The sequence below is a fragment of the Nansenia antarctica genome (genome assembly GCF_963989245.1).
Source record: "Nansenia antarctica genome assembly, chromosome: 8".
NCBI lineage: Eukaryota > Metazoa > Chordata > Actinopteri > Argentiniformes > Microstomatidae > Nansenia > Nansenia antarctica.
In genome coordinates this window covers 51,507,919-51,532,522 of record NC_137678.1, presented here as the reverse complement: position 1 = coordinate 51,532,522, position 24,604 = coordinate 51,507,919, and positions in this window count along the sequence as shown.

Genomic DNA, 24,604 nt, shown 5'->3' with positions numbered 1-24,604 from the left:
ATGATGACATAATATAAGTAGTTATGGGGTAATGATATCACACTCCAAGCTATTAATCTCCTGTGACTATTGTATACGAACAACACATATGCACCATGAGAGAGAGAACGAGAGGGAGAACAACAAGGGGCTGCAGAGCTGGTGCAGTTTAAACAACCTGGAGCTAAATGCTCTGAAAACAGTGGAGATGGTGGTGGACTTCCGAAGGAAAGCAGCCCTGCCCCCTCCCATCACGCTGGGAGGTACCCCGGTGGCCTCCGTGGAGTCATGCCGCTTTCTAGGCATGACTATCTCCCGGGACCTAAAGTGGGAGCAGAACACAGAGGCCCTCACAAAGAAGGCCCAGAAGAGGATGTTCTTCCTCCGGCAGCTGAGGAAACTCAGGCTGCCGAGGTCCATGATGGTCCAGTTCTACACGGCCATCATAGAGTCCATCCTCACCCACTCCATCATCACCTGGTTCCCTGCTGCAACGACCAAGGACAAGGCCAAGTTGCAGCGGGTGCTACGTTCAGCAGAGAGGGTGATCGGCTGTCCCTTGCCCTCCCTCAACTCCCTGCATGACACCAGGGCTCTGAGGAGGGCAAGGAAGATCATGGCAGACCCCTTCCACCCCGGCCACGGCCTCCTCACCCTGCTTCCCTCTGGAAGAAGGTTGCGGCTGCCTAAGGCACTGAAGGCCCGCCACAGGCTCAGCTTCTACCCCTTAGCCGCCAGGCTGATAAATGACTCTGGCTTCCCCCTCCCCCCCGCCCCCAAGTCTGCCCAGGACTGAACTGGACTCACTGTAAAAACTCTGCACTGCACTTTATACCGCACTATCCAATGCACTGTTGTCTGTCCTGTGTTGTTGTTGTTGTGTTGTCCTGTTTTTTGACATGTGAAAAAAAGTATAAACGCACTTGCTGTGGTGACGAAGCAAATTCCTATATGTGTAATGCATAGTGGCAATAAACTGAATCTGAATCTGAATCTGAATCTGAAACAAGAGAAAGCCAACATGGATGGGAAACTTAATGGGAAACTTAAATACCTTACATGGTATGATTAATTTTGAAGCCACTAATCCACTTGTCCTAAGAGAAACCCTACCTTCAGGGAGTCATCATTATTATCACATGTCGTTTTGGATAAAAGCGTCAGCTAAATGAATACTATGAAGTGTTCAGCTTTGCTGATCACATTCTTAGTTTAGGCCACTAGATGGAGACATTGGTGAATTAAATGAACTACACTGTGTAGGTTGAACAGAGTGCTGTAGGCTGTTCTTTCTTCCCACTCCCTAGGTGTTGCCACATAAAAGCATTATAGAGGGTCTAGATCAGTGGTTCTCTAACCTCTCCTCGGGGACCCCCAGCCACTCCACATATTTGATCTGTTCCACCACCAGCACACCTGATTCAACTAATCAAGTACAAATCATAACTGCTTATTTCATAATTGTTACAGGCCTAATGACAATAACGTTGAATCTAATCTTATCTGATAAAGCTAAACCACATAGGATTAACCAGTTAGCAGGCCTGTGAACAAGATGAACACTATTTACACTGCGCGAAACGGCCAAATCCATAACGCATCCAACAGCCTAGATAAAAATCCATATATAAAACTATAAGATGTTCATTAACCATATATCTCTTGCTGTATACTTGGGTGTATAGCCTACCTTTTTGTCTTCCTTAGAAAAGGGCACTTCAAAAGGAGGCAGTGGAGATATACACTCACTGAACACTTTATTAGTAACACCTGTCATCCATGTACCCAACCTGCTTTGTGTCAACAGTCCAAGCTGGTGTAAAGTTCAAGGGGTTTCTTTGGCACACTTTGGGCCCGTTAATACCAATCAGCCATCGCTTGAAGGCCACTGCCTATTAGAGTATTGTTTCTGACCATGTGCATCCCTTCATGGCCACAAGGACCCATCTTCTAATGGCTACTTCCAGCATGATAATGCAGCATGTCGCAAAGCAAAAGTCGTCTCAAACTGGTTTCACGAACATGACAATTCAGTGTTCTTCAGTGGCCTTCCCAGTCACTGGGTCTGAATCCAATAGAAAACCTTTGGGATGTGGTAGAACAGGACATTCACAGCTTAAAAGTCCACCTGAAAAATCTGCAGGAATTGTGTGATGCAATCATGTCATCATGGGCCAGAATCCAAAGGAATGTTTCCAACAATTGGAATGAATGCCACAAAGAATTGAGATTTTTTTGAGAGCAAAGGGAGGACCTTCCCAGTATTAGTATAGTGCACCTAATAAAGGGTTCATATATAGTATATACTGTATAATGTATAAGGGTATAATATTATTCAGAGAAACTCTCGTATACAAAATGACACAAAACACCAGGAGAAAGTAAAAATAAGCTTTTTAATGACTGCATGAAAACCATGTTCATAACATCATTTAATAGTCCTAAACCAGAGAACCAAGGCTTATACATCGCTGCATCAAACCAAACCATTTCAAAACAGTCAAGCACATAAGAGTAAAATAAATGCAGAACAGGGATATAGGATATAAAACTAGAACGAAACAAACACATTTTTCTCAACGGGAGAGATTCTGATTCCAGTCAATGCATGCCTTGTGTTCAGGCTGAGATCTTAGATAGTGAAACCTTTGGGTCTTTTAGTGAAGCTCAAACAGAGCATTCCATGCTCCCAGGGTGTGGTTATCTCTGTTTCAGACTATCTATGCTGGGGATTGGGATGCAGATAAAACTAAACCGGTTCAACATGTTTTTGTCGTTATATACACAGAAATTATTTAAAAAAAAACAATACATGCCACACACCGACCAAAGGCTGTAAACAGAGCCGGCTTTGAAAATATATACAGTTTATTTGTTTGTAGACAAAGTCTCTGTGTCTGACCCTTATTCTACTCCATCCCTGCTTCACCTTACACGTATCCATGGGTGCGTCGATGTGTCACGGTAGTCATGGTTACTGGTCTCCATGGCGAACGCTGCTTGTTTCCGCGGTTATATGCCGTACAGCTGAGTGGTGTTCTGTCTGACAGTTTTGAGCACCGTGGCTATGCTCTCTCCTCTCAGTAGGCTGATCTCCCGGAGCGTGTGTATACCCATGCCAGGGTGGGAGAACTTACAGACGTCTTTACTAACCTGGATAGAAAACAGACATAGAAACGGGATTAACTTCCGCACTCTGTCTAACCTCAATTTCTCACTTGAATAACCACGGTAATGAAGTGTCTGTCTGCTATGGACAAGGATATTTGCTAATGCTAATGTTTGCTAAGGCCTTTCCCTGACAACTTACCGTTAGATTAACTTCTATTGTAAATCATGCAAATTCACTTACTATCTTCAGTTTTTGATGATACGGTTTAAATAGGAGACACTAAAGGCAGCTTTGGCCCTGCCAGAGATCCACACGTGTTTCGTAAATGTCATGGTTCCAAAACGACAATTTGATTGTATTATGTAGCTTTATTCTATAATAGGCACACACACACACACACACACACACACACACACTACACTCGCTGCATGTAGATAGAACCTTGTATGTGATGATGTCACTTTGCAATAAAAATAGTAACCATGTGTGGTCTGTTGAAGAGTTTGGAGAGTTGTGACGGTCAGTGGCTAAAACTTGACATAAGAATAAACAGGTTCTTTCAACATGCTCACCTTGTAAACCTGGTCCAGTGTAAGGCATCGATTAGCTTCTGGGCGGATGATCCAGTAGGATATCTTGCCATCTTGGGTCGTCTCACGGGTGAACATGTCATGCAGGCAGAGGTTGTGGCGAATAGAATTCTGGCGGGGGGGGACAGAGGGAATCAAAATAAGATCATTATCTCATGGCAATGCAAGTTTCCTTTTTAAAGTTGGATCCATACCCTAGGAAGTCTACAACCCCTAGGTCTAAATGAGGATTTTGACACGAGTGTCGTGCTATGAATAAATTACTTTAGATTTATATGTTCTATGCTATATGATGGCTACTGCCTGACGGCTGCATGTTTGTAGCATTTCTCTATAGTTTTTTTGTCCTGCTATGTATATTGTAAATATTTGATTTAGGTGTTTCCTGTCTCATGAACACTTGTTTTTGTAGTCCACTAAATCTAAGACTACAATTCCCTTGATGCCTAGCCACTAGGTGACATTTTTGACACAGGTGTTGTGCATTGGCTAAAATGAAGTGATGTTGTTTCAACCCTTTATACCACTGCATTCACTTGTCTACTTTATGCCTGAGGAAGGTCTATGACAGAAAGCTTGCAATAAACAAAACAAATTTGTACAGTGTTTGAGTGTGCGGATGCTGTTATTTTTTTCAGTTCCAGCACCTCAGCTAAGTCTGGATTCTTAATAGGACTGGTTGTTAAAATCCCTAAATATTCAGCACAACAATTGAGTGGAGTTGGAGATGTCCTCTTGGGTGGAGTGGAATTTGGCAATGATCACGTGGTGCCACCAGTACGACACATCTTCAGTTGTGGTCCCCGACCTCATTGGGTGTTTCGGCCAGTTATCACAAGACACCCTCTGCCGAGGTTGGCCCACCACAGGCTGATCAGGCCTGGGTGTGTGTCGCACGGTGGCACCACGTGGTCATTTGGGAGCCCATGTTGGGTCCCTACGTTTCAGCCACAGCCAGTGACTGCTCCGTTCTGCTGCAGTGGACAGTTCTCTGATTGCCTTCCGTTGGGCCTGTCCTCTGATCCCTACTGCCCTCAGGAGCCTTGTGGTGGAGCTGGCTACAAAGCCTCTGCAGCCCACCTCCACTGGCCACACCTTCACGTTCCAGCCCCGCCCCTCTGCTTCGACTGCTAAGTTGGCATACCGCAGCCTCTTCCGTTCGAATGCCTCATCGATGGCCTCCTCCCATGGGACCGTCAGTTCTACGATGAAGACACGCCGGCAGGACTTGGACCAGAGGACTAGGTCTGGGCGCAGGTTGGTCACTGCAATTTCGGGTGGGAAGGTGAGCCTCTGGCTGAGGTCTACCCGCATTTCCCAATCCCGGGCTGCGTTCAGTGGGCCTGAGTCTGGAGTTGATGGCTTGGTCCGCTGTTTCTCCCCTTCCCGGATGAAGGTTGTTTTCCGTGGAAAGGTAGTCTGGGCATTTAGAGGCATGGCGTTGGTGGTTACCCTCTTGTGCTCAAGTTCGGCAGCCAAGCACTTTAGCACTTGGTTGTGGCGCCAGGTGTATCTTCCTTGAGTTAGACTGGTCTTGCAACCCACCAAGATGTGTTTGAGGGTTGCTGGGGCTGCACACTGGAGACAGGCTGGGTCCTCTCCATACCAGAGATGTAGGTTGGTAGGAGAGGGCAGGACATCATATGTGGCTCTGATGATGAAACTTAGCCTATTAGACTCCATGCTCCACAGCTCGTTCCACGTGATTTTCCTCCTCTCCACGCGCTCCCACTTCATCCAGCGGCCTTGCTGGGCTTGGGAGACTGCCTTGGCGCACCTGGCTGCTTCCTCCTGGTGGCGCACCTCCTCAACCACCATCTTCCGCCGTTCGGTTGGAGTAGCCTTTTGCCATGTGGGTGTTGTTGTTTCTAAGCCAAGGCCCCCTCTGCCATGTTGGACAAGCCCCACTATATCCCGGTGTCTGAGGGCGGTCTTTGCCACCGCAACTGCTGCAGATGGCTTCCATTTCCTCCCCGTTGCTAGGATTGGAGCAGCACCTCTGACGAATGGATCCCGGGATTCTGTGAGAGTCATTTCCAGCCTTGATTTGGCACATTTGTACTCCTCCACCAGGCTTGAGATTGGTAGGGAGAGGGCTCCGTTGCCATACAGGCCTATGCTGCTAAGGCCTCTCGGCAGTCCAAGCCACTTCCTCACTTGTGCATTCACCAGTCTCTCCAGCCGGTTGGCATGGGATAGTGTGACCTCGTAGATGGAAATTGGCCACATGAGACGGGGCAGCAGTCCAAACTGAAAGCACCACAGCTTCAGCTTCCCAGGGAGAGCAGTGTTGTTGATCTGCTTGAGGCCACTGATTGTATCCTGCTTGAGTTGTTCCACCTGCTTCGAGTCTTTGAGTTCTGCGCTATACCAGCGGCCAAGGCTTTTGATAGGCTTCTCCAGAACTGTTGGTATTGGCTCGTTGTTGACGTGGAACCTCTCATTGGCGAGCTTGCCTTTGACAATGGAGATACTGCGGGACTTACTGGGTTTAATCTCCATTCGTGCCCATTTGATGTTTCCCTGGAGTTTATCCAGCAGGCGTTTGGTGCATGCGTTTGTTGTTGTTATTGTCGTCATATCATCCATGTACGCCCTGATTGGAGGAAGACGCAGCCCGCTCTTCAACCGTTCCCCTCCAACAACCCATCGGGATGCTCGAATACTGAGCTCCATTGCCATGGTAAAAGCCAGTGGAGAGATGGTGCAGCCCGCCATTATGCCTATCTCGAGGTGCTGCCAAGCAGTTGTACTGGCTTGTGCTGTAACACAGAACTGGAGGTCCTGGAAGTAGGCTTTGACCAGCCTTGTGATGCCCTCTGGGACTTGGAAGAAGTTGAACGCTGTCCACAAAATCTCATGAGGCACTGACCCGAAGGCATTGGCAAGATCTAAGAAAACCACATGCAGGTCTTTCTTCTTCTTCTTGGCCGTTTGTATCTGGTGCCAGATGACATTTGTGTGTTCCAGGCATCCTGAGAATCCACTTATCCCTGCCTTCTGCACTGAGGTGTCGACAAAGTTGTTCTTCTGCAAGAATACTGAGAGCCTCTGGGCCACAACACTGAAGAAAATCTTTCCTTCCACATTCAGTAGACTGATCTGGCGGAACTGGTCGATGGTTGAGGAATTCTTCTCTTTGGGAATCAGGATCCCTCCTGCCCTTCGCCATGCCTTTGGTATGATTCCCTTTTCCCATGCCACTTTCATTAGCTTCCAAAGGTACTTCAAGACGCCTGGACTGTTCTTATATAGCCTGTATGGAACGCCGTTGGGCCCAGGGGCTGAGGCTGTTCTTGCCCGTTTTACTGTGCTCTCAACTTCGCTCCATGTAGGGGGCCTTGTTTCCATCTGGTGCTCAGGTGGTTGGATTGGTGGCATGTCATCCGGAATGCTGGCTGGCACATGCCTCTGGTTGTCAGAGTAGGTCTTCCTCAGGTGCTCCTCTAGTTCCCTTATGGGTACTTTGAGGGTCCCCGTTTTCTCCTTGACAAAGAGGTCTTTGACGAACTTGTAGGGATCTCTGTAGAAGGCAGTCCTCGTTCGCTCTTTCTTCTTGTGTTGCTTTCTCAAGCATTCTGCTCTTCGCAGTGTTGCAAGACGCTGCTTGATGTCGGCCTGTAGTGCCTCAAGTCCTTTCCTTTCCACTTCTGTGGCCTTCTTCCACTGTTTTCTCAGGCACCTTCTTTGTTTCACAAGTCTTTCAATCTCTTGTTGTCTCCTGGACTTGAGATGGGCTGATGGTTCCTTCTGTGTCCCATGGTTCTTACTTTTCACCCCAAATCTCTCTGCTCCATAGCTGTAGATGATCTCTCATGAGGTGATCACAGATGAGCGGTGGTATTTTCACTATTTTAAAGGAAATTGACCGCAACATTGTCTGTATAGGACACCTGACAAAATGGTTTTAGTAAATGGGTTACCTTCCAACCTGGCTTGGCCACATTTCTGAAATAAGGGAAGTGGCCCTCAATCCAGGTGTAAATCTCTTTACATGTCATCCTCCTGTTCTTTTTACTGTTGATGGCAAACTGGATCATTGCCATGATAACACTTTCGGGTTCCATTTGTTTACTTTGTGGCTTTGGAAGGAAAAAAATAGGTTGGCTTATTTAGATACTTCACTTGGGCAATACAAACTTCATAAATTGTTTCATGTAGTATACTATTTCGAATACTTTTCACATTCATTCTATTCATATTGGTACACTCAATAGACTTTGCTTGCTTGCCTCAAATCTGTTAAACAATTAATCAAGTTTGTATGGTCTTAGTTGTCCTAGAGCTTTATTTGTATACTATCACACCTGAATGCAAACCTGGTGTGACAAACACACTGGGTAAACAAATGTGTCAGGAGAACACACAGGAACATGTTAGACTACTGCAACAACAATGTATCAGTAAACCCTCCTTGAGGTTCAGGGTTTATGTACTATGCCTAGTGACAATCCCACTCCAGTGACAAGAGACAGAACACAAACCTGGTGTATCTGTGGGCATGGATCATGATTCTCATCATTATCCTATCTTAAGAAAACAAATGTAACACTCTCATCTGGGGATTTACACAGCAAATCAAATGAAGAACTACACATCCCTGATGACAGGGAGATAATGACTGCTCTGATGAATCAACCCCTATTTCATCAATTTTCTCTATATAACGACGCCGATCATTGATCGGCAACGACACTATATAATAGTTTGCCTAACTGGCCATCGGATTTGGGCTCCTAATATCTAAAAAGCACTACGGTTTTCTTATTTTATCGGATTAAAGTAGCAAAGACCAGACATTTCCATTGACCGCCAGTCAAACTTCTACACTTCTATCACCCAAAGAGGGGCGTGGACATGACGGGAGAGCAAAGTACCCGGATGCGTTGCTCTTATGAATTCGGATGGGAGGGATTAGAATCGGTGCTCTATTATTCTACCTAGCCCAGAGTCCCCGGATGAGTGCCTCTAAAACTGAACTCGTATTTTGAGAAAAACTGAATTGTATTTTGAGAACTGAATTGTATTTTGAGTAAAACTGAATTGTATTTAGAGAACTGAATAGTATTTTGAGAAAAACCAAATTGTATTTAGAGAAACTGAATTTGAAAACTGAATGAAAATAATGAAAAATGAATTGAATACAATTCAATCTGTCGAATACAATTCAGTTTGTGCTCAGATTCAATTCAATCTGTCAAATACAATTCAGATCTGTGAAATACAATTCAATTTGTGCTCATATTCAATTCAATCTGTCAAATACAATTCAATTTCTGGTGGCACTAAAATAGCTCCATACGATACCAGTCTGGTGGTCAGGGAACCAAGAAAGATGTGACAGTGGCAAAGATACATTATTATCAACAACGCAAACAAGACAGTGATACGCACAGATATAACCAAGTGTGGTCTGTTGAAGAGTTTGGAGAGTTGTGACGGTCAGTGGCTAAAACTTGACATAAGAATAAACAGGTTCTTTCAACATGCTCACCTTGTAAACATGGTCCTCCAGTGTAAGGCATCGATTAGCTTGAGACACTGGGTAAACAAATGTGTCAGGAGAACACACAGGAACATGTTAGACTACTGCAACAACAATGTATCAGTAAACCCTCCTTGAGGTTCAGGGTTTATGTACTATGCCTAGTGACAATCCCACTCCAGTGACAAGAGACAGAACACAAACCTGGTGTATCTGTGGGCATGGATCATGATTCTCCTTGTCAGAAACCTTCTTGGCAGCATCTGGCCCTAAGCCGTCTGTGCTCATCCTCCCAAGCCGCTGGATGTTAGTCAGGCTGTCATCTAGTGGACAGCAATCCGGGTCCTTATTCACTGAAAAACAATGATTGTGCAGAATAACCTGTACCTGTTCCTTGTGAATAGCTCTTTCATCAATGGATGTTTTTCATGACATGTGGTGGTTCTTTGAGCAAAAATATTAAATAAAATAAACATGAAATACAAGATCTCCAGAGACCCATCCCATCCCACCCTGGGAACGAACACTTTGTGGCGTGACCAGATGGAAAAGCATGTCCTCTCTGCCTGCCCTGTCCTGCCCTGTCCTCCCTGGCTGACTGCTTCAGAGGAAAAGAAACGTGCACCTGCATGGTATGAGGGAAGGTTGAGGAAGATGGGTCGATACTATGGAGCTATTTTAGTGCCAGCAGAAATTGAATTGTATTTGACAGATCTGAATTGTATTTGACAGATTGAATTGAATCTGAGCACAAACTGAATTGTATTCGACAGATTGAATTGTATTCAATTCATTTTTCATTATTTTCATTCAGTTTTCAAATTCAGTTTCTCTAAATACAATTCGTTTTTTCTCAAAATACAATTCAGTTCTCTAAATACAATTCAGTTTTTCTCAAAATACAATTCAGTTCTCATAATACAATTCAGTTTTTCTCAAAATACGAGTTCAGTTTTAGAGGCACTCATCCGGGGACTCTGGGCTAGGTAGAATAATAGAGCACCGATTCTAATCCCTCCCATCCGAATTCATAAGAGCAACGCATCCGGGTACTTTGCTCTCCCGTCATGTCCACGCCCCTCTTTGGGTGATAGAAGTGTAGAAGTTTGACTGGCGGTCAATGGAAATGTCTGGTCTTTGCTACTTTAATCCGATAAAATAAGAAAACCGTAGTGCTTTTTAGATATTAGGAGCCCAAATCCGATGGCCAGTTAGGCAAACTATTATATAGTGTCGTCGTTATATAGAGAAAATTGATGAAATAGGGGTTGATTCATCAGAGCAGTCATATGTTATCTCCCTGTCATCAGGGATGTGTAGTTCTTCATTTGATTTGCCGTGTAAATCCCCAGATGAGAGTGTTACATTCGTTTTCTTAAGATAGGATAATGAATAAATCTGTTCAATGGGCATTTGCCAAAGTAGGGTTAGGGTGTTAATCAGTATTTAGCCTGTATGGTGTATATGAAGATGTTATAGCTAGCTAGCTACGATTTATCATGAAAATAATGAACAGCAAGCTAGATCAGAAACTAGGGCCGGTGGAGGAGGGCATGCAGTGTTTCCCCTACCATTGCCTTGGGGGGGCGGGCCGCCCCCCCAACGGAACCACCCACCCCCCCAAGAAAGAGGAATTATTACGGACATAAACTTCAAACATCTGACAAGCTAAAATATCGGCGTTTTTTAAACGCACCCAATCCGAATCTGGCAAGTGGCAAGCCCATAGGCTCGTTGGTAACATTAGTCCGCCAGTAGTCTCGCATAGCCAGACCTATCTCTCCACACTTCGGTTCGCACTGTGCCGCGCTGGAGAATAATACAACATTATGCGCGCGACGCGAGAGAGTTGCCGGGTGAGATAGAAAGTAAGCAAGTTGAAACGTTAGCAAATATAATTGCTGAGTGTTCTGACAGAGAAAGTTGGTTAAAATTGGTCGTTATTATTGTGACTAGAAAGTGTCTGACTGACACTTGACAATGACTATAATTCCATTGTGTAAATAGTGTCAAAGAACTAGCAAGCTAGCTAGCTAGCTCAGAGGTGATTAAATGAGCTAGTCTGCTTGCACACATGCCAGCTAAAGAGCTAACTGGATGCACTTTATTATTTTACTTAAATTAGATATACAATCTTTCTTATTCTGCTAGAATTGGGCTTCATGGTAACACCATAATGGCATATTTACAGTACATGGACAGTGGATTGAAGCATTTGAAATGTCAGCCTGACAGACTACCAAACAGAAAAATAAAGTATCTTAATCAGGGCTCTCAAGTCTCACGCATTGGGCGTGAGACACACGCATTTCAACCCGTTCACACGCTCACACGCCGCGTGTGTCTTACGCCCAATGCGTGAGACTTGAGATCCCTGATCTTAACGACAGCAAAAGTGATGGATGTCAGAAATACATTACCTGGAGATTCAATAAGGTACTTTTATATGACAGGATATGGGTTAGGGTTATATGACACCTGTAGCGAGATCATTTATTGAATAGAACCATCAAACTTGGCGACGTACAAAAATAATCCATAAGCGATCAAAACCAGAAAAATAACAAACAATGCGTAGGCCTAGCCTATAGAATATGCGTATAATGCGGTCAACAAAAATACATCGCTCCCCTCTCTCTCCACTACTGCCATGCAAGATGCGCAGGTGCTTGAATTACCTTGCAATATCACCCCCCATAACCATATGACTTCTCAATACGGTGGTCAAGGCAATAAACAAACAATCAAAGTAAACGCACAATAAACCCATTAGCCTGTTATACTAAATACCCCCCTACAACACCTCAGGCAGACTGAAAGGACACACATTTCATTATCGCCTATTTCATTACTTTTCTCCATAACAACGTCGGATGGGAGGGATGGGAGTTAGAATCGGTGCTCTATTATTCTACCTAGCCCAGAGTCCCCGGATGAGTGCCTCTAAAACTGAACTCGTATTTTGAGAAAAACTGAATTGTATTTTGAGAACTGAATTGTATTTTGAGTAAAACTGAATTGTATTTAGAGAACTGAATTGTATTTTGAGAAAAACCACTCCTTCCCCTTCATAGGACATTGTACGATGTCAACTTTCACCCTCCTAGGCCATTCCCTAGAGGCCCTGCACGCGACTGCTATATATTAGCAGGGACCTGCTATGCTAGGAAGCCAGTTGCCTAATGGCATGAAAATGCAACATGTTGTACTTGTTGTGTGCCTGTACGTGTGAGAAGATGTCTTTTTACAAACGGCACTTCCAATCAAGCACTAGAGCTCCCTACAGTTTTCCACTTCGTCGCGTGCAGGGCCTCTAGGGAATGGCCTAGGAGGGTGAAAGTTGACATGGTACAATGTCCCATGAAGGGGAAGGAGTGTGTAGAGTTTGGTGAGTGTGACTCTTTCGCAGCCCGTTCCCTGGGCCCAAACGTACCCCAGCAGGAGCACCTTTCAGTCAAAGGGCACAGACCTATGAAGGCCTCTAGGGAATGGCCTAGGAGGGTGAAAGTTGACATGGTACAATGTCCCATGAAGGGGAAGGAGTGTGTCAAGTTTGGTGAGTGTGACTCTTTCGCAGCCCGTTCCCTGGGCCCAAACGTACCCCAGCACTTTAATTCAGGCTTTTGGGCCTAGTCTAGTGTGACATTAAAGGTTAACACTAGGAAAGCCGTGAGGTGTCATCGGGCACCAGTGAGTACAAAAAAAAGTCTACCTTTGCACTTGATCAAATGTCAGGACCCTCCTTTCATGACTTTTCCTAGATATGTGCGTTCTACCACCCAGAATCTTTACATTTTCAAAATCGAGTTAGTATAAAGCGATTTTGCAGTATTTCTGTGTGTGCCTGTGTATTTGCCTTGGGATTCGGCTGCCATCTTTTTCTCCAAGGCTGCAATTCTCTTTTATATCAGCAGAGGTAGCAAGGGGGCACACACTGTGCTCAACCTTCAGGCTTCAGTGCTGAATTAGATACACTGGATAAGACTGATATTTGTAACATAATGTGTTTATATATAGGCTATATATAGCGATAGTGATACATAAGATATGTATATGTACAGACAGTTATGAAAATGATAAACTGTACAGTATGTCTCCCAATCCCTTCAGATTTGTTGGAGCTGAGTTTTTTTTTCTTCACAGCGGGTTTACCCAAGTTCCATGCAATAGTGATAAGATATTATGATATGTGTAGCCTATGTACAGTTATGAATGATACACAGTGGTGTAGTCTAGTTTTTTCTAGTGGGTATACTGTGATTTTGCCCTCCCAGTCAGAGCGACACCTGTCCCGTAGCGACACCCCATAAGCACCACCACACTCACTTATGCATACAGTATGCATCTACACCAGTGTTTTCTGCCTTGGGGGGGGGGGGGGTGGCATGGACTGTACTTGTACATCAAGCTGCCTCACGCTACAGAAACAGGAGATAGGCTCCTGCCCCTTAAGGGCCGTTAGGCTCGAGAACCATCGGTTCTCAAGGCTACTTATGTGGTCTTGACTACATGTCCACTTTCTCACCTATTTATAATTTAATAAGAGGTATACATTGAATTCATATCAAATCAAGAGGAGGTTGATTTGGCAATCGGCCAGCTGAAGCACCGCGAGGTGGTCGGCAGAGTCCAGGAGGGTAGAGCAGGCCTTGGAAGGGGCGAGACTCCCTTGTTCTGGTCAAAGGCTTCCAAAGAAGATCGAAGAGCCATGGTGGTGGCAGAAGTGGCAAGAACTGAGCAGGAACGCCTTAACATAAAGGCGGTGTCTCAGGGCCAGCAAGGACGCTGGACGTCATGGGAAGGTCTCACAAACAGGCCCATGTCATGGTCTGACCTGTGGAAGATCCCCCAAGCTAGGCTCAGCTTCCTGATCAGAGCAACATATGACACCTTGCCTTGTCCCCGAAACCTCCACCAATGGTTTTCTGCCGAAGAGACCTGCCCCTTTGCAACACCATCAATGCGAGCCTCCAGCACATCCTGACAGGCTGCAAGACAGCGCTGTCCCAAGGCCGCTACACATGGCGACACAACCTGGTGCTGAAAAAGCTGGCAGAGGTGGCAGAGTCATGCAGACAGGAGGCAAACAGCAGACCTTCCGCTCCAGACAGACATCCCATCCAGTTTGCAAGGGCTGGAGAGAGAGTCAAACCCTCCCGTCAGAGAGATACAGCAAGACTCCTCGCACCGGGTAGTGAGTGGACCATGAGGGTCGACCTGGGGAGACGGCTCCAGTTCCCCAGGGAGATCGTGGAAACATCGCTCCGACCAGACCTGGTCATGTGGTCAGAGGCTTGCAAGACAGTCCTTCTGGTCGAACTCACTGTCCCTTGGGAGGGTGGTTTGGAGGCAGCCAACGAGCGGAAGCGAGCCAAGTATGCAGATCTGGCGGCGGAGTGCAGGGAGGCTGGCTGGAAAGCCGTTACATGCCCTGTGGAAGTGGGGTGTAGGGGCTTCGTAGGTTCCTCAGCTGCTCGCCTACTCCGTGACATAGGATGCACAGGAGCAAGGCATCGGAAAGTCATGAAAGAGTTGGCTGAGGAGGCGGAGAAAGGCAGCTTCTGGCTGTGGCTAAGAAGGAAGCATAAGGGTTGGGGGGCGAACAACACCTAGGGCATCAGCAGGGGGCTCCGCCACCAGGAGATGTACTGGGGTTAAAGGAGCGAAACCTCAATGACTGGTGGTCCCCGGCTGATGACCCAGTTAGGCCCACATAGGTGTTCAGTGAGGTGTCACAGCACACCTGTTCTAAAGGCACTGTTGGAGGTGCGTCAGGCAGCAATGCCCAGCAGGAGTACCATCACCTGTATCATGATTTGTTTATAACATCATTCTAATTGAATATTGGGTTGCTGTGGGCAATGCAGTCAGATACTGTCTTTACTTACTCTCTCACCTGTAAGAAAATTGTATGTCCAACTACAAAAAACAGACATTTCCAATGAGTGAGGGTTTGTTCCAATGCTTCAATCCACTGTCCATGTACTGTAAATATACCATTATGGTATTACCATAAAGCCCAATTCTAGCAGAATAAGAAAGATTGTATATCTACTTTAAGTAAAATAATAAAGTGCATCCAGTTAGCTCTTTAGCTGGCATGTGTGCAGCAGACTAGCTCATCTAATCACCTCTGAGCACGCTAGCTAGCTTGCTAGTTCTTTGACACTATTATTCACATCATGAAACTATAATCAGACACTTTCTAGTCACAATAATAACGACTAATTTGAACCAACTTTCTCTGTTAGAACACAGTAATTATATTTGCTAACGTTTCAACTTGCTTACTTTCTTCTGCAGAGCTTTCACCCTGCAAAAACTCTCTCGGTCAAAACAAAACAAAACAAAACCAAAACCATTCTCCAGCGTGGCACGAAGCTGTGTGTGGAGGTCTGGCCCGCCCACCCCAAGGCAACTGTAGGGGAAATACTGAGAGCATTCTGAACGACTGGTTATGCGATAACAAACACAGAGCTGCCAAGTCTCACGCAATCGCCGTGTGACTCACGCATTTCAACCAGTTCTCACGCTCTCACGCCACATCTCTATTTCTCACGGTGAGAAATAACAATTGTTTTATGGGACTTTTATTTTTGAAATTCCTTGAAAGAAAGCTACCGGACATGAGTTTCGTGGCATCTTTCTGCACGCGCGTTAACTTGAGTCTGCAATCGAAGCGGCAGGCGAGCGCTGATGGAAGAACATGTGTTCACGCGAGCTGCAAGAACGTAGCAAGCAGTGTTGCCAGTGTTACACCCACCATATACTGTAGGTCCCTAGCATAAGAATGACAGTTGAGAATGTACTTTAAATAGAAAATAGTTTTATTACATTAGTTCACAATCCAGGCCCACATTGACCTCTCTCCAAAGAACCTCAGTTATTGTTACCAGGGCAGGTGTTATATTCACTGCACACCATAGGCTACACACTGTAGAAAAGGGTTGTTCACTGCACACCATAGGCTACACACTGTAGAAAAGGGTTGTTCACTGCAATCATCTATAAATATAGCACACTCAAACCTGCCCTGATGGTCGAACTGGGATTAACCCGGTGAAGTGGCAATGGTGGGGGAAAAGCGGATTTAAATAACAAATAAACAAACAAACAAACAAACAAACAAAAAGAAAAACTAGTCCGCCTCGCTACCGGCAGACTTGCCCAGGCGGACTAGATAAGAACATAAACTTTAACCAAACAAAACGTCTCACGGCAAGAGCAGCTGGCCGCACTGATGCTCTGGAGGAAACACAAATGAACAATCTTAAAACACTATTACCGACATATTAAAATACATAATGATTCAATTTACATGACGAATACATTAAAATACCTGGTACGTCGATGGCAGCGTCCTACCAGCGACTACCAGCCACCTTCAACCCAGCAGGGAAGTAGGTGACCTGTAATACATCACACCATCAATATTACATACAATCAAAGAAATAATATAAAACGCTACGCACAGAAAATAGCCATAGGCTGCGGCCTACCTCTTGATCTCTGCCTGTCAGCATGGAGAAAGGTGTGCAACTACCTTACCTCCGACCTGATCACACGGCTGCGCTCTGGCGTTCCCCCTAAGGTGAGCCCTAAGTGCTTTCCTTTGGGCACCTCCCCTTTTCCTATTGGCGCCACCCGCCACACCAGATTGGGCTACTTTTGGTCACACTGAACGGGTGGATTCGGCAGCTTTTAGACCGGTTGGGCTGGACATTGTCAATTCCGTCTGGCAACCGTGGTAGCAAAATATGTGCATACATTACAACATCGTATCTGGTAGCCTACTGGACTGGGTTGCACCAATATGGCCTAAGTCATTACTAAATGCAGGCATTTAGTAGTTACTAAACCCCTAGTTGTTACTAGTTAGTTTCAAACTAGTTGTTTACTAATTTCGGTTGCACCACGCCAATCTTTTGCCAATCTTAGCTACTCAGTTTTGGTAACTGTTTTTTGTTTCTCTACTGTAACATAACCAGGTACATTAATAATAATAATAATAATTAATAATTACAATTTACAATACAAATACAACAATTGGGGGTCCCTCAAAAAAAAGATGGGCGCGCTGTGCGCGCACAAAATCACCCACCAAGCCCTCATTCGGACCCAGGAAAAACCCTGGTATGTACTGTATAACATGATAGCCATCTATGAGCAATGCACTGTATATAAGATGATGACCACGGGTCTTCCTGCTGCTGACCAAGGGGCTGAGTCCTGTTGATGGGGCCCATTTTTCTTTTAGAGTCTGTAGGCTACTGTATTTGTTTATTAAGATTTCATAAATATGATATATTGTCTGAATTTTTTTCTTGTTTTATAAAATGTTATTATTTATTAGTTATTATTTTCATTTCTTGTGCTGGTTTATTATGAACAACATGTAAAATTGCAGGAAACTAGCACAAATAATTGGGTGGGAGAGAGGGGCCGCCGCTGCCAAAACGTGCACAGTTTTTGTTACATATAGGCATAATTATGTTAGTAGCCTGTGTTACAGGGACACCTAGGGGTGACCTGATAATGTTGCATGTAAGACCCGGATGTTGTATGTGGGCGTGCGCGGGAGGAACCGCAGTTTAATAAAAGTCATACTGAAACAGTTTTGGGTCGCTCCACCGCCAAAAAATCTCACTCCAAACTTTTGGTGAAACTTGGCAGCCCTGCAGATTCACCCAAGATGGCCGTCAGCCTAACAACACAACCAGACTCACCTAAGATGGCCGCCAGCCTTACAACACAACCAGACTCGCCTAAGATGGCCGCCAGCCTTACAACACAACCAGACTCACCTAAGATGGCCGCCAGCCGTACAACACAACCAGACTCACCTAAGATGGCCGCCAGCCTTACAATACAACCAGACTCACCTAAGATGGCCGCCAGCCTTACAACTAGGGATGTCCCGATCCGATACTGATATCGGATATCGACCCGATATTGGTCCTGAATGCTGGATCGGGGATCGCACCAGAAGAAAAAAAAGGCTCCGATCCGCGTGCCCGATCCGGCGTGTCACTCAAGTGACGACAACTGTTATGTATTTTGGTCTGTGCTGTTTGCCGTAGCTGGAAGTGCAATGCATGTTGGGAAGACCGGGTTGTTGTCTTTGTATTGAAGTACCAAGTGGAAATAAAGACGCACTAACTGAAGCTCCGTGCTCCGACTACTTTATGGTTTTATGGCAGTCATAAACCTGTCTCCGTATATAACAAATTGGCGACGATGTGGTTTGAACTCCCGCGAACGGTATGTGTGTGGAGTTGAGTTAATTAGGACGTGGCTGTGTTCTTGTTAGCAGTGTGAAGCTAATGCAGCTAGTTGGCACCGCGCGTCGCGCCCAGCGTCGGTTGTGATTGACATGGATGTCTGCTGGAGGGGAATTGTCAGCTGAAGAGGAATTATCAGCTGAAGAGGAATTATCAGCTGAAGAGGAATTGTCAGAAGGTAATACTGATAACCAGGAGCCTACAAGGAAGATGGCTGGAGTTATTGGAAATATTGGCCCTTTTGATGAACATGTGGAACAATGGAGCGCATACTCTGAGCGTTTTGATTATTTCCTATCAGCTAATGACATTCCTGATGAAAAAAGGGTAGCCACGTTTCTGTCAGTAATGGGTCCAAAGGCCTTTAATCTGTTGCGTGACCTACTGCAGCCTAACAAGCCAGGGACCAGACATAACTATTTTTTCTACAATGCTGAATGCTGCTGTTTAAATAGTTTTAACTTTAAACCAGTTACTGAGTACTGGTCACTGAGTACTGCAGAGTACTATTTTTGTTGCTTTAATAAAGGCTGGCAGTCTTTAATTTAACTGTTGTTAAATTACACAACCAGACTCACCTAAGATGGCCGCCAGCCTTACAACACAACCAGACTCACCTAAGATGGCCGCCAGCCTAACAACACAACCCGACTCATGTAAGATGGCCGCCAGCCTTACAAACACTCTCCAAGTATATCCAGCTGCGGACATCACGCCTATCACCCGGACGCTTGATGGACCATATTTGGTTGGAGTGGTTGGAGCGCGTCATCATACCGCGCCTGCATATTTGCATATTGCGCCTGCATATTTGCATAGACCACGTCATCGCCTTACGACGGTATGTTTTTTTCAAATCATTTATGCAAGAAATGTTTATACTAAGGATAGTTGATTGTTGAAGTACTAGATGAAAAGGTAATGTTGTGGCTTATATGCCTTGTTGTGATTTTAATAGATAGCTGGAACTCAGCCATATGTTTTACGTACCATTTTCTAGCATTGACTAATTTTAGATGCACTTGAATTCTACAGGGAAAGGAGGTTTTCATTGCTGACCTTCATGTAACCGCAACGTGGGTCCAGCCCCACAACTGTGATCCCATGAGCCATTTCCCAGTAAGTCAAATGATTGAGCTGGTATTTGAATAAGATAAACAGCTATGTAGACAACATTGTATCCATCATTACAATTGGCATGCCCTTCATGGGACATCAGCACATTAGCTGTGTTGGTCCTAAATTTCATCAAGGTAAATTAAATGGTTTCCTAACACTAAGCCAAAAAAAACACTACATGTATGAGAAAGGACTTCATCAAATTATCATGTATAATCATGCACACCCAGGGTGGGATGGGTCTCTGGAGATCTTGGAGGCCTTCCTGAGGCAGCGTGTGTTGTACAGCTCTTCCAGAGAGGGGAGGGGGGCGCCGGTGATCTTCTGGGCCGTTCTCACTACTCTCTGTAGCGCATTCCTCTCTGCGGCTGTGCAGCTGGAGAACCAGTTGCAGATGCAGTAGGTGAGGATGCTCTCCACTGCGCAGCGGTAGAAGGCCACCAGTATCTCCTGTCTGGTGTGGTCCTTCCTGAGGACTCTCAGGAAGAAGAGCCGCTGTTGTGCCTTCTTGATGATGGCTGCTGTGTTGTTCTTCCAGGACAGGTCATCCTGTATGTGCACCCCCAGGAATCGGAGGGTTGAGACTCTCTCCACGCTCCCTCCGTCGATGAGCAGGGACTGGACCTCAGATTTTTTCCTCCTGAAGTCCACGATGATTTCCTGGGTCTTTGACTGGTTCAGCAGCAGGTTGTTAACCTTGCACAGCTTGCTCAGCTGCTCTACCTCATCCCTGTACGCCGCCTCGTCCCCCCCCGAGATGCAGCCCACCACGGTGGTGTCGTCTGCAAACTTTACGATGGAGTTGCTGGGGTGGACGGGGGTGAAGTCGTAGGTGTAGAGGTTGTAGAGGATGGGGCTTAGCACGCAGCCCTGGGGGGACCCAGTGCTGAGTCTGAGGGCTGTGGAGGTGTGGGAGCCCACCCGCACCCTCTGGGGGCGGTCGGACAGGAAGTCCTTGATCCATGCACATATAGAGTGTGATAGTCCCAGGTCTAGTAGTTTGGTCACTAGCCTGTCTGGAAGGATGGTGTTGAAGGCAGAGCTGAAGTCCACAAAGAGCAGTCTCGCGTAGCTGTTTCCCCTCTCCAGGTGGGATAGAGTGGAGTGGAGAGTCGTCGCGATGGCGTCCTCTGTGGACCTGTGGGCTCTGTAGGCGAACTAGTATGGATCCAGGTTGGGCGGGAGGCGTGTGACTATGTGTTTATTAGTTGCAACCCCAAATTGCTCCCAGTGAGCGGGACGGTACCTTGCATGGCAGCTCGTGTGACTGTGTTTATTAGTTGCAACCCCAAATTGCTCCCAGTGAGCGGGACGGCGCCTTGCATGGCAGCTCGCCGCCATTGGTGTGTGAATGTGTGTGTGAATGGGTGAATGAGAGGCCTTTGTAAAAGCGCTTTGTAATAAGGCGCTATATAAGTCAGTCCATTTACCATTTATTTATTTACCATTCCTTGTTGTAAAACGTGTTGTTGTTGAACATGTCTGTGACTGAGATAGACTAGATACTACTACGGAGGAGGATGTTATCATAGTGTTTGTGATGCTAACGGCGCCATCTTTGCTATCTCCTCCGGTCATCAACCCAGGAGAAGAACATCTTTATCCTGGGCTTAAACACGACGACTAGTGTGATGTAATATTGTGTTACTAGAAATGCCGTTTAGTATAGTACATGATAGCCTTTAGCTATGCTAGTTGTTGCAGTGCTAGTTGATTGATTGACTGTGTTCTAATGCTATGCTATGTGCTATGTGCTAGTGAATGGTGTTCTGTTGATTGTGTGTACTAGTTTTCACTGAATAAATCAAGAAGGTAGGTGTGACTATGTATGTCAAGAACGGTACCTGTATAACAATGTTGATATGACATTTTTGGGAAACAGTTTTAAAGGCGAAGCTCTTTTCAATTCGGTCTAGTTTTCCCTCCAAAACACTTTGAGTCTATGTATGTTCTATTAGTCTGTGGAGAGTAGCCATGAGCTCCCAGCATGTACTTAGTCTGTGGAGAGTACAATGAGCTCCCAGCATGTACTTAGTCTGTGGAGAGTAGCCATGAGCTCCCAGCATGTACTTAGTCTGTGGAGAGTAGCAATGAGCTCCCAGCATGTACTTAGTCTGTGGAGAGTAGCCATGAGCTCCCAGCATGTACTTAGTCTGTGGCAGGGACGTGCCGTCCATATAAGCAGGGTAAGCAGTGCTTACCCAACGAAAAAAGGAAAATATTAAAATAAAAGTGCATGTAACCGTTTGTTTGTTTTCATTAAAAGAGTCGTATTTTAGGTCCCAGGGCAGCAGGAGTCATTCATTTTGACGTTGCATTTTTAGCGCCACCTGTAGGAGTAAAGCACTCCCTACTCTGCTTTGCATATAAGCACTCCGCTCTCTGCTTTCCCTCGCGTACATTCGAATGCGTGAAAATGTCTTTTTAATTTTTTTCCGATGCCTCAACCCGCTGTTTAATGTGACCAGGGTAAGCATGCTTACAGCCAATCAGAGTAGGTCTTTCATTCCGATAAGAGCTACTGATTGGCTCATCACTTTCAAGTTCACTTAACATTTCACCTCTCGCCCGGCAGAATAGCTTATGCCAGCTAGCTCAAACGATCTAAATAATAATAATCAATAAGGATAACTTGCTTGATTTTGTGAATATGGACATTACTGTCAGCGACCTAAAGGGATTTCGTAGACTGGACTGGACTGGAAAAACACAACTACTGGCTAAAGGCCGCCCGGCCGCTCGCTCACCGATGTTCACACTGACCCAGAAAGGGAGAGTCGCCAGCGGCTACAGCAAGCCTGGTATGAGCGGTTTATATGATGTATATGATTCGCGAGGCTGGTGGCGATCTGTGCTTGTTTATATGGTTTGAGTACTTTGAGAGGGAGGGTCTGTGATGTGATGTCAAGTGCCTGTGTGACAAAGTGTGAAAAGAAAGTGTGTTGTGTTTACTATGGAGGATGGAAACGGTGTGTGTCTGTGCTGTGCGTGTGTGCGTGTGCGATGTTGAAACTGGACTTGTAGATTTCAGTAGGTTGGCTACTTGAAAAGATCTTTGAACAATGAGCACCCCTGATATAGTCGAAACTTGCAACTGTTTTTTTTGTTTTTGGTAATCTGATCACGAAGTGACACTACAGTTTATTAGCGGGTTCTAGGGCATCAAAATTGCATTTCCTTGAAACTGCGTTCACTGATAGCGTGTATGTGTAATTACGTGTATTTCTATATCTTATGCTTACCCAATCTAAAAGCTCACGGCACGTGCCTGGTCTGTGGAGAGTAGCCATGAGCTCCCAGCATGTACTTAGTCTGTGGAGAGTAGCCATGAGCTCCCAGCATGTACTTAGTCTGTGGAGAGTAGCCATGAGCTCCCAGCATGTACTTAGTCTGTGGAGAGTAGCAATGAGCTCCCAGCATGTACTTAGTCTGTGGAGAGTAGCCATGAGCTCCCAGCATGTACTTAGTCTGTGGAGAGTACAATGAGCTCCCAGCATGTACTTAGTCTGTGGAGAGTACTATGAGCTCCCAGCATGTACTTAGTCTGTGGAGAGTATCCATGAGCTCCCAGCATGTACTTAGTCTGTGGAGAGTACAATGAGCTCCCAGCATGTACTTAGTCTGTGGAGAGTAGCCATGAGCTCCCAGCATGTACTTAGTCTGTGGAGAGTAGCCATGAGCTCCCAGCATGTACTTAGTCTGTGGAGAGTACTATGAGCTCCCAGCATGTACTTAGTCTGTGGAGAGTAGCAATGAGCTCCCAGCATGTACTTAGTCTGTGGAGAGTACTATGAGCTCCCAGCATGTACTTAGTCTGTGGAGAGTAGCCATGAGCTCCCAGCATGTACTTAGTCTGTGGAGAGTACAATGAGCTCCCAGCATGTACTTAGTCTGTGGAGAGTAGCCATGAGCTCCCAGCATGTACTTAGTCTGTGGACTTCTTTTTTTTTTAATGCATATTCATCAATACACTAATCACTAACAACTTCACCATGAGTAAGGAGGTGGTATGGCCTAAAAACATAGGTTTTATAGTCTAGCTTGCCAGATCGACGCAGCTGGCCGCTCTCGTTTAAGAGACTACCGGTTGCATGATTGGATGTTAATTCAGGACATGTTTATGTGTTTGTCTCAGTGTTTAAGTCGAACAATGTGGAGATGGACTGGGTGATGAAACACACTGGTCCCAACTGCCCAGAGACGGAGGGGGACTGCCTGGTGCGGCTGCGCGGCCTGCCCTTCGGCTGCAGCAAGGAGGAGATCGTCCAGTTCTTCTCAGGTGAGGGTGAGAGCTCACCCTCCTCTCTCCTTCAATCCAGTCATGTGCACCCACGGTCACTCTCTTTTGACATTAGTCTAGCAGGTCTGGCTATTTTATATTGGGCACTTACAGCTTTTCCTTCCTGTGATTTTTTCCCCCCATACACTCAGGTTGCCATGGTTGGAGATATCGGAGGTACTTCACTGGATGATGCTACCAGAAGAATGATGCCGTACCTCCTCTCAAATGATCTGGCAGTCCAGTTCAACCTTCATGGACGTCACAGCAAGAAGAAGTTCAGAGAAATGCGCCTTTATGATGTCATATATGGTAAGTTTGAGTGTTGAATTGCTCAGTCTAACTTTTACATTTTTAATTTGGCAACACATTTGATGTATACCAATAGAAGGTATGCCACAGCAAAGACAGTATATACAGCAATGGAAACGGGGCACAACAAATTTTCAAAACATTTAAACTGATGTCACTCAAGAAAGTTCCATAATGCTATAATTTCTAACAGTTGGCCTCTTGTCATTTCTATTAGGGGGACTAAAGAAAAATGCCCTCACTCAAGAAACCAACCACAAGGATGCAGAAAAGGCTCTCTCCAAGTGGTTCACTGGAGCTCGCGATAGAGGTGGAAAAAGAGTTAGACCTCGGACACAGCTTCTACAACTGGATGATGCACCAACCCAGTAGGCAAAGTCTCTGTCTCTCTTTCTCTACAATGCTGCCCTGTGGTTGGTTCTGTCACTGGTGATTAAAACCGAAAGG